This window comes from Lupinus angustifolius, chromosome LG19, assembly GCF_001865875.1.
Source record: "Lupinus angustifolius cultivar Tanjil chromosome LG19, LupAngTanjil_v1.0, whole genome shotgun sequence".
Classification (NCBI taxonomy): Eukaryota; Viridiplantae; Streptophyta; class Magnoliopsida; order Fabales; family Fabaceae; genus Lupinus; species Lupinus angustifolius.
Genome location: NC_032027.1, coordinates 16,194,687 through 16,205,857, shown reverse-complemented (window position 1 = coordinate 16,205,857; position 11,171 = coordinate 16,194,687).

The following is an 11,171-nucleotide window of genomic DNA, read 5'->3' as shown; positions in this document are numbered from 1 at the left end:
CCTCACATTAAAGAAATTGAAACTCATGCTCCCGGTTTACTAGGATTAAATAAATTTTGTTGCAAGAAAAGGAATTGAAGCTTGTTCTATTTAATGGCCGAAAGATGTAGTTGTGGTTGTTATATTTATTATCTATTTTATACAGAGTTCATGCTTTTGAGTAGTACCCGAAAAATTAATTAGTGTGCCAAAGGGGACTTAAAAATCGTCCTATTTAATGGCCAAAATTTGTGGTTGTGGTTGCTATATTTATTTATCGAAAGCCCTATAGATTACAAATTATTTATATTCTCACGTAATTCTGCCTCGTAAGACTTTTAACAGTTCTGCTATTTTATTTAAATCACTTAAATTTTATTTATTTCAGTTATTTAACTTTGAATATTATAAAATCATTTTTTTAAAATTAAATTTTTTTACATTAAATTAATATTTTATATAATTTTTTTACTTTTAAAATAATATCCACCTACGGGTAATAATTATAAATTGAAATCATATAGAATTGATATTGAAGTTATATATTTTTTTCCACCTTATTTCAACAAGGATAAGACTCTTTATTTGTATCACATGAGTTATCTGGCTTAGGATTTGTTTGGTGTGCATGATAAGAGATAATATATATGATAACATGTTCTATTACAAATATTAGAAAAGGAATACTTCATTTCATGCTTCAACTAATGCTCTTGGTTGGTATTATATACAAAATACTTGCACTACAAGCTATTGAACAAGAGATCCCAAAGAAAAACAAGAATCTCCAAGAAGTTAACAACCCTTAACTAATTATGCTTAACTAAGTGTTTCTAGAATGTTTGTCTACTCAAGTTGGTTAAAAACCAGAAAACTAACTAATGTACAATGTTTGACCGAGATAGTTTATGTGGACCGGTCAGATTGCACGAGCCAAACTTAGTGACCAGACTGATTTGCTTAACTCGTGCACAAAGCCCAATGAGTTACGATCACGACCACATATTCCATATACGCCTAGCCTGTGAGTCACAGTCAGGATCATGCACCTAGCTTGCTTCCATCATGTCTGGTTCCAGCTGCATCATATATGGTGTCTTTCCTTGATCATGGTTCAAACTCCCTTAGTGACGATCAATTTTCCATCGGTCATGGTGAAGTTTCCCTCGGTCGTATGTACTAGAAACACCTTTTGGAGTATGTTTCAATACCCCCGCAAGCTGGAGAGTATATATTAATTGCTCCCAGCTTGGAGAGAAGGTAAGTGAAAGGAGATGGATCCAATGCATTTGTCAAAAAATATACAACATGTTATGTAGTGGAAATGAGTAAAAGATGAAAAAGCTTTGATTGAAGCCTTTCTCTAACCACATGACAATCTATGTCAATGTGTTTTTTTCTTTCATGGAAAACTTGATTAGCTGCTATATATCTAGCAGAATTATTATCACAATACAATAAAGTAGGTGTAATAAAGGATACTTGGAAGTTATTGAGTAAATAAGTGAGCCACTGGATCTCACAAGCAGTGGAAGCTAATGCATGATACTCTGCTTATGAGGAAGATCTTGCTATTGTGCCTTGCTTCTTTGACCTCCAAGATACAAGTGAATTACCTAAAAAGATGTAGTATCCAGTGATTGACTTCCTTGAATCAATGCAAGATGCCCAATCTGAATCACTAATGTCCTTTAAGTGCATAAGAGATATTGATGAGTAGAACAATCCTTGACCAGGATTGCTTTTGATGTACTTAAGGACTCTACAAAAGGCTTTATAGTGATTTGTAGTTGGTTGGGCCATAAATTGGCTTAACTGCTGTACATCAAAGCTGATATCTGGCCAAGTGTTGGTCAGGTAGAGTAATCTTCTTACAAGCCTTCTATACTGCACAGGGTCTTGATATGAAGCTGAGTCATCTTGGTGTAGCTTTGTTGTCCTCACAATTGGTGTTGCAGCATGCTTGGAACCCAAAACACTTGTAGCATGCAAAATATCCAAGGCATATTTCCTTTGGCAGAGTGTGATTCCTTCTTTGGCTCTGGCAATTTCTATGCTAAGAAAATATTTTAGAGTGTCAACCTCCTTTATCTTAAATTGGTTGTTTAGATTATGTTTTACAATGTTTATTTCTCTTTTGTTGTTACCTGCCAAGACCAAGTCATCTACATAAATTAGTAACGCAGTGAAGTCATTATCCCTATGTTTTGTGAAGAGATAGTGGTCATGGTGGGATTGCACATATCCTAAGGCTTTGAGAGACTCATAAAGCTTATGGTACCACTGTCTCCCAGCCTGCTTAAGTCCATACATGGACTTTTGTAGTTTACAAACTCTACCTGGTTCTTGGCAAATGACTCCTTGAGGTATTGTCATGTAGACATCTTCCTTTAGTTCTCCATGTAGGAAGGCATTGTTCACATCTAACTAGTGAACAATCCAATTTTGACATGTTGTAATGGCTAACAAAAGCCTCGTTGTTGTTAATTTCATAATAGTGGCAAAGGTATCAAAAAAGTCTATTCCCTCAACCTCGTTATATCCCTTTGCCACTAACCTAGCCTTGTATCTCTCAATGGAACCATCTGACTTGTACTTAACCTTATAAACTCATTTATATCCAATGGGTTTCTTATCTGAAGGTAGATCAACTATAGTCCATGTTTTGTTTAGTTCAAGGGCATTTAATTTTTCTTGCATAGCCCTTATCCAACGCTCAGAAGTAATGGCTTGATTATAGGTTTTTGGCTCACTGTGGGTTGTGATGCTGATGGCATGTTGTAACTGGCCAAGTGAGATGGATTTGTAGGATAGAACACAAGATAGAGGGAGATAAATATCTTTTGGCACATGTTCTTCATGAGATAGGGACAAATTGTAGTGAAAGTCCCTTAAGTAGCTAGGAGGTTGTCTAAGGCGATTGAATCTCCTATGATTCATATCATTTTCTTCCTCTCTTTGCTGAGAGTTGTCTATAACAGAGTGAGTGGCCTCTAGATCACGATCTTGGTTAGTATTAATAAGGTCACATTCTAAAGTGTCAATGCTTTTGTTCATAGATGTCTTTATGTCATAAGAGTCATCTAAAATGATGTTTAGTGATAGGTCATGTTTCTAATTTCTATATCTAGGTTCTTCACCTTTGTAAGGGAATAGGTCCTCATAAAAGATGACATTCCTAGATATGAATATCTCCCTATTTCTTAAGTCCATAACTATATAACCTTTTGTCCCTGCTTTATGCCCAAGAAAGACACACTTTCTTGCCCTTGGATCTAGTTTGGTCCTTTGGTTGGTTAAGGTTGATGCATAACATTGGCAGCCAAAGACTTTTGTCTCAAGTAGGTTTGGCATAATGTCAAAAAAGAGTTCAAAAGGAGAATAGTGGTCTAAGCTTGGACTAGGTAGTCTATTTATCAAGTATGTGGCATGTTGGACAACATATGACCAAAATATCTTGGGTAGGTTGGAATGAAACATGATAGTTCTAGTTACATTGAGTAGATGCATATGTTTTCTCTCAACAATAGAGTTTTGTTGAGGGGTCTCAACATAAGAGGTCTGGTGTATGATGTCATTCTCTCTAAATAAGGCTGGATCGTTGAATTCTATACCATTATCACTCCTAATACCCTTGACAACTTTGTCAAACTGAGTTCTAGCCATTTTGACAAAATCCTTCATTAAGTTTTTGGCCTCAGCCTTTGGATTTCATAAGGAAGATCCAAGTGTGTCTTGAGTGATCATCAATCACAGTCAAGAAGTACCTATGCCCATGTATAGAGGTGTTGCTTATTGGGCCCAATATATCTATATGCACAAGATCAAAAACATTAGAAGTTCTGTGCATGTTGTTCGGAAAAGAGAGTCTAGATTGTTTGCCTAAATGACAATGATCACAAGCTATTTTAGGAGAATCATCAACATGATGGTCCTTTTTACAGAAAGATTTCAAAATGTTAAAAGAATGATGGCCTAGTCCAAAATGCCACAAGTGAAAATGAGGCTCAACATGTATTACATTCACATTATGTCTAATCCTAGAATTTAGCCTGGGTTTCCTCTGAAGCATGTACATGTTATTCCTTACTTCAGCATGTCCAACCATCTTCGAGGTAATCATATCATGAATGGAGCATTTTGAATCATTAAATATCAGTTGAGACTACATAGATTTGGTTAGCTTATGAATAGATATGAGGTTAAATTTAAAATCAAGAATATGAAGCACACGATGTAGAACTAGGGAACTGGAAATGATCACAGTCTCTGATATTCTTGCCAATGTAGTTGAACCATTTGGCAATCTAATGGAAATTGGCTTAATGATCTTAAAAGCATCAAATAAGTTCAAATTGGGACATACATGGTCTATGGCATCACTGTCTAGAACCCAATATGAACTATTACCTGAAATTCCTAGATCTTCTTGATCATCCTCATTCTGATTTTCAGTACTTGGTGTAATGCTCAATTGATTTATGTTATGCTCAAGATTACTAGTGTTGATGCTTTTCAGTAATGATGTCAATTGAGCATACTGTTCTGGTCCCAATGTGTAGCCTTTTGAATCCTTGAGTTGGTCATTACTTGACTCATTGGGCATGTCCTGGTGTGAGCTCACTGCATTGTTGATGGCTTTTGTAGGTTGCCTCTGATTTTCTTGTTGTGAGTTAGGTGGGAAACCATGTTTAAAGAAACATGTCTCAATGGTATGCCTCTCTTTTCCATAATATGTGCAGAATTTTACCCCAATGTTGGTTTTATAATTCTTGCTTATAAACCTTCCTCTGCCTTGAGTCATGCCACCTCTTCCTGGGTTATTCCTTAGTCTCCACACTTGTCCTTGCTCATCAGAATTTGTCTTGCTTGTTGCATAATTGAAAAGAACCTTTGGATTTACTTGGTTGGTACCTTCTATCTTCCTTTCTTGTTGAATGATCAAAGAAAAGACTTTGTTTATTGTTGGAAGTGGCTCCATTAAAAGAATCTGTGTTCTTGTTGTATTGGATTCTTCATTCAATTTCGTTTAGGAAACACGAAACATATTCATTTTTCCTATATGCCCTGAAGATGCTGATTTGACCACACTCACACTCGCATTTTCCCTATATGGCATTGGCCTAAGAGGTTCTAGCTCCTCCCACTGGGTCTTTAAGCTAGTGAAATAGTTAGATATGTCTCTGTCACCTTGTTTGATAGAATAAAGATCTTGAAGTAGGTCTGACATTCTGAAGTAATCACCTTTTGAGAACCTCTCTCTTAAGTCATGTCATAGTTCTTGGGCATTTTCTATGTAGACAATGCTTTGAGTAATTGTGGGGGATAAACACCTTGTAATCCAAGAAATGATCATGGTGTTACAACGATCCCATATGTCAAAACTTAGATCATTTTGTCTTGGTGTTGTGATAGATCCATCAATGAATTTGTATTTGTTTTTGGAACGAAGGGCTCTCCTCATGGCTCTGCTCCATGAGTCATAGTTGGTACCATCCAATTGTTGTGTCACTAAGGTTGTACCTGGGTTTTCTCCAGGGTGCATATAGTAGGGGTTATGGATGTCCATGGTGTTGTTGTTGCTACTGATCTACACTTCTCTTTCATCCCGCTGATCTGCAGTATTAGTTGTTGTAATTTAAAGATTGGTAAACCAACATACTAAGATAAGATTATCATATTAACCTAATCTATTATGTTCTCATACTCATACTATAAGATGTATCACTTGAGGCACTTATTTAAAAATAAGAAGGATAAGATAATGTTATTTCCCTCCATACTTACACACCTTGACACCATCACATCAATGTCATCATATAGACACATATGCTCAAAAAAAATGAATAAGTATGAATGTAGTACTCATATAAAATATTAATACACGTATGATACTTCAAAAATATGTACTTGAGAAGTATCCTCTATTTTTGTTTTAGTTATTTAAATATCTATAATTTGATAGGTTTTGAATACTTTTTCAATACATCAAAATAAGACTTCAATGCTTCTTATCCTTTTTCAAATGTGTTTCTCTCACCTATATCCAATATCCCTACCATCATAAGATAGTTTAGGAAACATGTTTTTGAATAGTAGGCTACTATATAGGATTAAGATTTCTTTTTTTAGTATTATTAAGAGTATCATTTCACACTTTTGGGTATAGAACTAATCTTTTTTGGTGTGTATGATTGCCCTTCCCAACAAATGTCACTCCCAAAAATCGAACTCATGATCTTTTGGTCATCTTGGGAATCTAACGGAGCCTTAACCACTAGACCAAAACTTCAATATTAATTAAGACTTCTTTTGAATTGTACTAAAGATGAACATTATGGATATTTCTCATTTAGATCAAGGCATGAAAAAGCCTTATTTATAGTACATGAATAGGTAAGAACTAAGAACTTAACAAACTTACCTAACTAACTAACTAACTAGCAAACTAATAAACACATGTTATAAAACAATTTCAACATGTATTAAATGTGTAAAACGTGTCAATTACAAGAATTGTTCAATTACAATGTGATAGATTGAAATCTCGATCCTGGTGTGATTGCATTTTCTCAATCACTTGATTATATTCCTGGTCAGAATCTTGACCATATTCCCATGATTTTTCCATTGTTTTATATTGTTGAAGCTTCCTAGTTGCTCTTGATCGTAGTAATCAATTTGTTTTATATTGTTGAAACATGTTTTTGAATAGTAGGCTACTATATATGACCAAGATTTCTTTTTTTAGTATTATTAAGAGTATCATTTCACACTTTTGGATATGGAACTAATCTTTTTTTGTGTGTATGATTGCCCTTCCCAACAAATGTCACTCCCAATAATCGAACTCATGATCTTTTGGTCATCTTGGGAATCTAACGGGGCCTTAACCACTAGACCAAAACTTCAATATTAATTAAGACTTCTTTTGAATTGTACTAAAGATAAACATTATGGATATTTCTCATTATAGATCAAGGCATGAAAAAACCTTATTTATAGTACATGAATAGGTAAGAACTAAGAACTTAACAAACTTACCTAACTAACTAACTAGCAAACTAATAAACGCATGTTATAAAACAATTTCAACATGTATTAAATGTGTAAAACGTGCCAATTACAAGAATTGTTCAGCCAATGTTTCACTTGATTTTCTATCAGGTTAATCGATTAACTTTTATTGTTGTTGTCTTGTTTCTATGGTAACTTTGTTTTCCAATATCCCTTCAAGCTGGAGGGTAAATGATAATGACTCCAGCTTGATATTTTGATTTGATGTCATAACAATGTGATAGATTGAAATCTCGATCCTGGTGTGATTGCATTTTCTCAATCACTTGATTATATTTCTGGTCAGAATCTTGACCATATTCCCATGATTTTTCCATTGTTTTATATTGTTAAAGCTTCCTAGTTGCTCTTGATCATAGTAATCAATTTCTTGGCATGAATTTCATACATTTTCTTGACAATATTTTAATCATCCCTTTATAAACTGGGTCTTGAAAACGAGTTATAATAATCTTCAAAGCATGATCACAATCTTGCATGACAGAGCATAAGATTTGGAATATTATGTCTCACTTTGAAAAACTCATAAAACATTAGGCATTAAAGGCAATATAATGCAAATACCCACTGAAGCTTTCTTCTGGTACAATAGCTTGAATCTGTATCTTGGCAGCAGAAGTGCTCCAATTCCACACATGTACTTTAATAGCTTCAATCCTGTTTTTCCATAAAGGAAATGAATGTGGATTGGTTTCTTCTTTCTTCTCCTCTCATTAGAATTGTTTGTTGCAGAATTTGTATTGTTTCACCAATTCTTGATCTTCTTTCATTGAATTCATTGTTGAATCTTAGAAGAGAAAGATAATAATTATTGTAGAGAATGCACAGCGGTTACCAAAGCATTCAGGCTTTGATACCATATTGCGAAAGCTTAAAGATGAATATTATGGATATTTCTCTTTATAGATCAAGACATGAAAAAGCCTTATTTATAGTACATGAATAGGTAAGAACTAAGAACTTAACAAACTTACCTAACTAACTAACTAGCAAATTAATAAACACATGTTGTAAAACAATTTCATGTGTTAAATGTGTAAAATATATCAATTACAAGAATTGTTCAGCAAATACTTCCCTTTATAAATATTTTGTAAAGTTATTTATTAATGAGGGATGACCAATACCTCTTTACAAATGATCAAGATCAAATATTTTGTAAGAAAGTGTAACATATCTTGACCTTTATCAATATCCATGTAGCCATGTCATATCATACGCACATTTTCTAACTATTTGAACTTTATAAAATTTTCATTAAAAATCTAGTGTACACCAAATACAATATCCAATAATTCTGTTATCTTGCTCATCTTCTTCAAACATTGTGCATGAATAAAATATTCTAACATGCTATAGGTTGCCAATGTCATTGATTTATTATTAAAAAGCTGAACAACTAATATTAAAAGTTAAAAAAATTGTAAAATAATAACATTTACATTCTCCTTTCTCTCTCTATCTTATCTGCACCATCAACAACCACAAACTTTGCCATCATGATCTTAGGCCACAATCACTCATTTTCACATAATTGTTCAACAATATTTTTTAAACTTGATTATTTTCACACTATTTTTTAAACTTGATTATTTTCACACTATTTTTTAAACTTGTTTATGTTTAACAATATTTGTTGGAACTTAAAAGGTGGTTTGACCATGTCCATATTACATCTGTTAAACTTAATTCATTCTCATAAGTTGATTTCTTGTAGGTTGGTGCATGATGATTCAGTTGTTGCAGACTCCAGATTAGGCTCCTTGGACAAGCCATTGCAGCATGAGGTAGCAGCCTTGGTTGGAAGCTTGGCCATCTCAGCCAACTCGATACGACATGACACAGATCCCTCAACCAAGACAAAAGGCTTGATGGATCACCATAACCTTAACTTGGTCCCTGTTTCTCAATACACTGACATATCCTTGGAGCATCATAAAGGACCTAATCTCAGTCACGATTTCAAGCATATGGACAAGTGCTGCATGCTTACTCCTTGGACTGAATGTGATCAACCATCAGCAGTTCAAAGCCTAAAAGGAATTGCTAGACAATTGTTACTTCACTGCCAAGCAACTAGAGTTTATACAATAGGAATTTTATTGCTTTGTGTTTTTGGTGTAATCTTTCTTCACATTATTTTGTTATAGTTTTAGTTAGATAGGTTATTATGAACCAACCTATATATACTTGTTCTTTTCCTTCAAATTGTATTCATTCAGTTTTTTAATATAATGAAAGATTAGTTTTTCTATTCACTCTCCATAAACTTCTTCTTCCTTTCTTCATCTTTTGCGTTCAATAAGCAAAGATATTTCAGTAGAGTTTTGCTTTATAAGAACATCATATTATATATTCATTTGATTAAAACTACATAACATTACTTTCTGTATCATTCTTGATATATAATAAAGTAGAAAAGATCATTACATCACATATATTAACTTAATTATGAAAGATAATGTCGTCAATTGCGAAATTTAATGATAATAATAAGGAGTTTTTACGGTAAAAGTTAGACTGGAACATGATCAACAAGAAAACTCAAATCAGTACATGGTAACATTTGCCTAGTTTAACATGTGTGTATGTGGTGGCAAGATTCTAAGAGGCTAGCAGTTAACTTTATAAGTTTGGACAAAATGTAATTTCTGGTTGGACCTTGTAACAATCTATGACAAATGATATGTTATTCCAAAGTATGTCCTAAAAAATATAAAAAATTTATATTTTTTTTCTTTCTAATTTTCTTTTATTATTATTGATTTGGGATAATAGATAATTGTTCACATCCTACCCATCCAAAATCCATATCAACGCTCACCGATTGACTAGTCTCTTCAATTATCTCAACCCATTCCAAATTTCTAATTCAAGTACATTTCTTTTATGTTTTTTCTTTGTTATATATATTTTTAAGTGCTTTCTTTTATTTCTTTCACTTTATTCATTTTCTTAAACTCTATGCAATTCTTTTTTCCTATCAATCAAATGATTTTACTCGTGATGGTCCAATGAAGAAATGGAAGAGTAGTGAACTACTACTTTTCACCATAAAACTTCATAATAAAAAGCATCAAAAAAAATATTTTTTAATAATTACAAAGTTTTTTAGTGGTTAAATTAGGACAATTAATCCTTGACCACAAAAGAAAGAAATGGATTCCTCCCCACTAGACTTTCCAGTATTGGAAATGTGGGAGGAAGTATTTTTATAATATATTTAATTTTAAAAAAAAGTAAAATTTTGAACCATCTAAATTTTGTTTTTGTCATATATCCTAATCCTAAGAAAATGCATAAAATAAAACATGCAAACCAAATCCTCTTTCATTATTTATTACAGAATACTATATAGTACAAATACATGAACACCAATTGAATACACAAGAAATCAAACAACCACACATAAACTTATGATGATAATTATATGTATGAATCAACCAAAAGTAGTATAGTGTTGTTGAATTGGTGAGAGTCTAGTAATGAGGGTTTGCCAAAACATAACCCTCAACAGCTTTGAAAAGTAGTATAGTTTTTTTTTTTTTTTTTGTACTTTCAAGCGTATCTCTTATCCTTTTAGTTAGAAATTAATATCTTTCAAGGTATGTAATTGTTATTCTCAATAAGTATCATTCCTAAAAATTGTATCCTCGACTTTTTGGTCATCTTAAGATCTAGCAGTGTCTTATACTACTAGATCAACACATGAATGTTTATAAGGTGTAGTTTACTTAGCTTATCATCAACTTTGTTTAGTGATTCAATCCCTTTTGGTATTATTTCATTTGCTCATTATTAATTCAAACAACCTTGATGGAATTCATAAATTAAAGAAGACTATAAATTAGTCAAAATAGACGGAATTTTACGGAAATTTTAAAATAGGAATTTTACGGAAAGCTAATTCAACTGAACGTGTTACTGGACCATTATAACAATCTATATCAACATATTTGTAATCATAAATTTTGTCTTATATGTTATCTTGAATCGATAATAATAAAATAAAAACAACAATAATAATAAATATTTAAGATTTTTAATTTATATATCATATTTTTATTAGATTATGACAATATAAGGATATGATCATATCTCATATTGTCTCTTAA